At 43.9% G+C, this 7,048-nt stretch overlaps 1 protein-coding gene across 6 annotated transcripts in view; it reads right to left on the reverse strand.

Annotated features, from left to right (window-relative positions):
* Fam193b (family with sequence similarity 193 member B) overlaps window positions 1–7,048 on the reverse strand; it is a 35,392-nt gene that overhangs the window by 26,134 nt on the left and 2,210 nt on the right. Inside the window, exon 1 of one of the 6 annotated variants that reach the window (XM_026782879.1) lies at window positions 2,010–2,040. The exons of the other annotated variants lie outside the window; for them this stretch is intronic. The gene's annotated coding sequence lies outside the window, so the exon portion shown is untranslated. Of the gene's footprint in view, window positions 1–2,009; window positions 2,041–7,048 lie in introns of those variants that run through there. 6 annotated transcript variants of the gene reach the window in all.

Here is a 7,048-nt window from a genome sequence, read left to right on the forward strand (position 1 = left end):
CATTTTTGGCTAAACTGGCTGGTGGGCCAGGAAGCTTCGGCATCCTCTTGTCTTCACATAGTGCCACCTCCAGCTCTGGTTACAAGTACATATGACTATAGTAGCTTTTCATTCAAGTGCTGAGGATTCAAATTCTGATTCTCACACTTACACAGCAAGCCTCCTTCCCCAAGTTTACTTTATTAAAACAAAGTTTGCAAAAATTAGAACAGGAACATTTTCTATTCAATGTATAAAAATAAATATATAACGGGCGGCGGTGGCTCACGCCTTTAATCCCAGCACTCAGGAAGCAAAGGCAGGCAGATCTCTGTGAGTTCTAGGCCAGCCTGGTCTACAAGAGCTAGTTCCAGGACAGGCTCCAAAGCTACAGAGAAACCCTGTCTCGAAAAACTAAATAAATATATATATATATATTTTTTTTTTAATAGCACACTTATTATTGTATATATGAGTATACATGCACAGGGGCACATATACTGTACCATGTCTGTGGATATCAGAGGATAACTTCCACGTCTCCTCCTCTCCTTCTACCATGTAGGTCCCAGGGATTGAGCTCAGGTCCTCAGGCTTAGCAGTAAATGCCTTTACTTGCTGGGCCATCTCACTGTGCCCCAAATAATTATTTCTAATAAAAACTGCAATTCATGTTAATGTGGTAACTTAAATTATTATTATTTTTTCCAGTACTGGAGATCAAACCCAGGACCTACTATGTACTAGGCAATAATCCTTGTCAACAATTATATGGCTTGTGGTGTATCTAGACAGCTTTTGGGGCATGACTCAGTTTTTCACGTTGGCCTTTCTGTCCACAGTTTGGCAAGTGTCAGAAAATAACCCTGATCAACAGACCAGCGGGTGCCATAATCTGTTATGAAGCTAGACTGATTTTCAACATTAGCCTAGTCTCACTCTCCTAAGAGTTCCTCCCAGTCCCAAGAGTTCATATATGTTTGCACCAGATTTCCCAAGATACAGCTGTATCTATCCAGCTGCCCTGCAACAGCTTCCAAATTCTATTCTGAAATAGCCCATGAGAGTACTCTCCTCTCAAGATACCAAACTCTAAGAGCTTCCCTGACACCAAGGCAAAGTAGATGACAATAGCAGCTGAAATTTCTATGTCAACCACTGTGCTACACACTGGAAAAGCCCCTGGTAAATTCCTAGCATCCTGTAAGACCCAAGTCAAAGGTCAAGGGAACTGTGTTCTAAGCTAAGTTAAGGGAATTCTAGGATGGTACCTGTCACAATGTGCCATATTCCTGCGGTACGGACTGCTATTGACCATTTACATATGTTCAGAAACCACATATGACTTGCTGCCTGTTACATAGCAGGTATTAAATAAATGGAATTTTAATGCCCTTTCAGCTCAATGTCTCAATTACTTAAGATCAAGAATGGAATTAAACGGCAACCCTAGTTCCTTTGCTGAAATGTTATACTGAAGGCATGGCTCTGATAAGATGGCAGCCAGAGCTAAGACTCAGAATTCTAGAAATCAGAGCTGAAGTTCATGCTCTGGAGGCTGAGCAACCCCCACCTCAGTGGTCTGAAACTTTTACTGCAATTCTTACTCAGGTGTGGCTCTTCCAGGAGACAGAAAACAGCTTCATGCTGTGCGGTCAACTGGTAGAAAACCTTCCTTGGTTGTACAAGCTGAGTAAGGACAGAAGTGGGCCTGAGTCTGCAACCCTAGTGACCCTAGAAGCCTATCCAATCCACTCGAGCTGCTTCAAAACAAGTAGCCAAGAGAAGGCCCAACTGAATTCTTGGGTCAACGCTGCTTTACTACCCTTAACTCCAGGACAGGTCTCTCACAGGGAAGAGCATGAACTTTGGAGACATGGTTCTAAGTTCAAATCGCTGTTTTGCCATTTTCAGTATTTCGGAGCACAATTCAAATTCTCTGAGTCTCAGGTTTCTCGATTTATGAAATGGGAATAACACCACACTTCACAGAGTTGTGAGGACAGAAGGAAATAAATTATGTAAAGTACCTGGCCTGGGTCTGGCACACAGTAGGTGCTCAATACCCGTTAGTTTCTTTCCTCTTCTGCCCTGGAAGAAATGACAGGGAAACTTACTAAGTGAGACTTGCCCAAACCAAATGGATTACTTGAAGCACAGGACAGAGGACTAAACAGTTACCTTCAAGGCATTTTGAACCCCCATGTTATACAACATGGCCCTCATTTCTTAATAAAGACCTTTAGTGTTTGCAGTTCCTCTGGCCCTTTTTCCTGCCTTAGTTTCCCCACACCCCTTTTCAGAATAGAAATACCTACTTTCATTCTAAGGAGGGTGATCAAAAAGGGAGCCAAGAGCTTTGGCTGGAGGAAAGGGAGATAGACGGCTTATGAAACTGCAGCATGTCCCTCTTGCTACTCAGCTAACAGCCACCTACTGTAAACGATAAGAATGATAAAGAAGTGACAACTTCAACCCTTCCTAGTACACAAGCTTGCCTTTCCTTAGTTCTTACCTGCCTGTGAAGGACCATTAAATACTCCCCTCCCCAGTTACACAATGCACCGCCTCTTTTTCCCTCAAATCCTCCAAGTACATGGTCAGAATGAACGGGGCTCTGTTCTGGACTGCCCTATGCTCTTTCGTATTTCTTTAAAACAGAGGTGATCTCTTATCTTAAACAAACAAACAAAACAAAAAAACGGGGTCTTATTATGTAGCCCTGGCTGGCCTCAAACTCACAGAAATCCATCTGCCTCTGCCTCAAGTGCTGGGATTACAGGCAAGAACCACCATGCATGGCTGTAGCTCACAATACCTGTCATCTCTACAACACCACGGGATTTCCAAGGACAGACAAAGTGTTTCAAGAATCATTGTATTCCAATTATTCAGCAGAGGCACACAGTAGGCTAATATACAATAGGAAACTAGCAGTGGAATATTATTAATAAGTCAACAACTGAAGAATTGGAGGAAGGCAGTTTCTTTCTGTGTGTATATGAGCATATGAATGTTGCAGGAAACATTATAGCTTGTATTAGCCCGCCTACTGGGGCATGACCTCTCTTACTATTCACAGGGAAGCCGAGCACGTGAACCACTTCTCACACCCCTTCTCGCTCATTCCCCTTGCTCTGTGCTGTGCCGGTCGGATGCTCCTTTGGGTCGCTTGATTCAACCGGTCAAGCGGAGAATTCTGATTTGTGAGTTTACCCCTTAATAAATGCCTATTTCTTATTTCTGAGCTAGTGTGGGATTTCTTTTAAGCGTCTGACTGCCATAACTCCCAGCACACCTGGTGCCCAACGTGGGGCTCGAACCCACGACCCTGAGATTAAGAGTCTTATGCTCTACCGACAGAGCTAGACGGGCAGCCGGGACAAAGAAAGGGACCCCCACTCTCCTTGCAACATATGTTTTGCCTAGATGTGTGTCCGGTGCCCACGGAAGCCAAAAAGAAAGTGCTGGATCCCTGGAACTGGTGTTACAGATGGTTGTGAGCCACCATGTGAAAGCTGAGAATTGAATCCAGGTTCTCAGGAAGAGCAGTGTTTGTTTTTAACCCCCAAGCCAAGTCTCCAGTCCCTGTTTTAGTTTTTTTAAGTGATGTTAAGGACCAAACCCAAGGCCTTAAACTTAGGCAAGTTTTCTACTATTGAACTATATCCTCAAGCCTCCAGCCCTTTAAAAAATAAAACAAAAAAACCCACAATGCTAGGCTTCCTCAAGTTAGCAGTTCCCAGATCCAGCCATACTCAGCATTTCCTAGAACAATCCAAAAATGGATCCTGGGTGGGCTCCAGCCCTAGCTGGGGAGGTCTGGGATGGGGATGAACAAAGAACACAGGATCTGGACATTAGTTAGGGCTAGCCTGAGGGAGACATGGACTAGAGAGAGAATCACTTTGTCACGCAGTATCACAGAGGGTTTACCACATCAAGTCTGCCCTCCTGCTTAACACACTTCATTGATTCCTCAATGCCCAAACCACTTGAGTGGAGCATCAGCCTGACTCTTCCTGCTCTCCAAATGTGATTCTCAACCCATGGATTGTGACTCCTTTGGGGAGAACCCCTTTCATAGGGTGTGAATATCAGATATCCTGCATAGCAGATATTTACATTATGATTCGTAACTAGCAAAGTTAGTTATAAAATAGCAACAAAAATATTTTTATGGTTGGGAGTCACTTCAACATGAGGACCTGTATTAAAGGACTGCAGTATTAGGAAAGTTGAGAACCACTGTTGTAGACGCAACCTCATTTCCCCACCTTACTTTCTGGAAATATTCGACCATGAAGACAGGCTCTGAAGAGCTTCTCTGCTTCAGCTTTCCCTGGGTTACCATGTTTTGGGATCCCAGATAACAAGCATCTACAATTATAGCTACAATTGTGCTAAGTGCTTGACAGATAGGAATTGTTGGTTCCTAACATTAACCCAGTAAACCTGGATTTACTGTCTGTTTGTTTGTTTATTTACTTATTTATTTATTTTTGGTTTTTCGAGACAGGGTTTCTCTGTGGTTTTGGAGCCTGTCCTGGAACTAGCTCTTGTAGACCAGGCTGGTCTCGAACTCACAGAGATCCGCCTGCCTCTGCCTCCCGAGGGCTGGGATTAAAGGCGTGCGCCACCATCACCCGGCTACTGTCATTTTTATGAAGGGATAAACAAACCACGAGGGCTGAAATGCTCCCAAAGGCCACTTAAGGGGATGTAGGACTTGAGCGTTTATTCAAAGGCAGCTGACACGGCGCCTTCTCTGGTACCACAGCAGTTACAATACAATATAAGCTCCTTGAAGACAGGAACCAGGTTTCACTCACTTCTGATTTTGCAATTAGTCCAGAGTCTGGCATTGTGGGGTCACTCAGTGTTGGCAGACTAAATGGCATGGTAAAGTTGTAACAATCACATTTTGAGCAATAAAGATCACACTGATATAACACATACCCTAACATGATTTAATTAAAATGGTCCCTGCTCTAAAGAACTTTAGAAACAAGAAGTGAAGGTGTTATGACCTTAATCATCCATCTATTAGCAGACACTAAACTAATGACTCTGAGACAGTTTAAGGAAATTGCCTTTTTAAAAAACTGAATGGGCAAGCCTTTATCTTCAAAGGTCATTGACATTTTTGCACTGAGAGTCTTTTCTGGCTTACAAAGACCTAGATAGCAGGGTTAGCCCTCATATCACTTCCTCCCACTGGCCATGGACGTGGTATAGGCCTGAGCCACCAGGGGAAGGTTCTGAGGATAAGAACTACCTTGGCCTTCTGTGAGCCTCAAACAAAGGCCCTGGTTACAGAGATCATTTCGAAGCTTGCTGAGTGAATTAAACACAAAAAAATGGTTTCAATAAAGATACTGACTGATCACCTGGCCAGTTTCTCAAGGGAACAGATTTACTCTGAGCACTGGAAGAACCAGGTCTCTGGAGGCCCTCTCCACTAAACTGACTGTCCCAGGGTGCTGCAGAGAGCCAAGGGGGAGAGGGTAGATAGAATGAGCTCACTACCGCCCACCCAATCTCCTGAGCAAGCCTCCTGGGTGCTAACACACAAACAGGCTACCAGATGGATGGCGTGAGACTACAGTCAGCAGGTAGAAGGAATGCTAAAGCTGTCTTTGGCTACTCGGTACAGCTCCTGTCACCCAGAAGAGACTGCATAAGAGGCTGCTTCATATTCTGTTGTTGATGAGGCTCAAACAGGGAAGAAACCAGCTCTAAGACATGAAGCAGGGACAAAAGCGGGGTTGAACTCAAGTCAGTAAACTAGCTCTCACTGCCACCTTGGACTGCTTCTAGGTTTTCAGAGGTGACCTGCCTCTACCTTGCTACCATGCTTTGCTGGTAAGGCAGCAACTGTTTAAGCTTTTTTTTTCCCCGTTTAAGCTTTATATCTTGAAGTAAAAGGGTCAGGGAATTTGGGTGAACAGGCCAGATTTAGTGAGCTAGAACAACTGAAAGGACTTTTGGGATCCCAAATAACTTAAGGGCTTGTATCTAAAAGTGTACAGGTTATGAAAATGAATAAAGAGGCATGGGAAGAGCCTAGAGGCTGAAGCACAGGCTACCTGAGGGAAGCATGCATCACTTAGACACTACAGATGACTGCTTAGAGAGACGTGGGTTCAGCTCACCAAGACTCTAGGGTTTTAAGAGGAACAAGTGCAAGTATGAAAAATCTTTTCCTTATTGCTACTGACACAGGAGATGTAGCCTAGGCTGGCCTGCAACTTCCTGCGTAGCTCAGGCTAGCTTTGAGTCAAAGCTATCCTCCTATCTCGGCCTCCCAAGTGCTAGAATTCCAGGTACAAATCACCACACCTTGCCACACATTTGCTTTAGAATATCAGCTCACATTAAGATTACAAACAAAAATAAAACAGTGTATGAGTTTGGGACTTCGAATAAGTCTATGGACTGGAAGTGGTCTCATTTGTCACCCATGGATTTGGTTCAGCAGGTAATATTAACACTGAATTTCACTCCTTATCCACTGCATCCAGACAGAGCTGAGTGGGGTCAGGAGCCAAGATCCTTAAGAAAGTCATGTCAGTGAACAAAGAAGCAATGACCAACCCCCTACCCTGACACCAGATACTTGTGAACAGGGCACAAAAGACTGTTTCTTGAATCTCATCTCTACTCCAGGAAAAAGTGGGGCAAAATCAAAGCAATCTGCTGATGTTCCAGTTCCCTTGAGACTGTAAGATTGAATTTTTTGTTGGATTTTTGCCTTCTATCTCTAAGTGGGAATCATTTATGTAAATATTTAATTGCTGTGGGTTTCTGTTTCTCCGTCTGAAAAACACAGTAACTGTAGTCATACCTCTAGTTTGTTTACTAATGTTTGTTAATCACTAGGAACAGGGATCTGATAGTGATTGCATTCTACAAGTTACATAGGGAAGCAGACAAAGAACTGTATCAGAGGTTATCACATCGTATTAGTGCTAGATGCTGAGGAGAAACAGGAGAGCTGGGAAGGTTAGAAGGAAGGAAGGCGGTCAACAGCCTGGATGCTGAGGAGAAACAGGAGAGCTGGGAAGGT

The sequence above is a fragment of the Microtus ochrogaster genome, chromosome 16 (genome assembly GCF_000317375.1).
Source record: "Microtus ochrogaster isolate Prairie Vole_2 chromosome 16, MicOch1.0, whole genome shotgun sequence".
NCBI lineage: Eukaryota > Metazoa > Chordata > Mammalia > Rodentia > Cricetidae > Microtus > Microtus ochrogaster.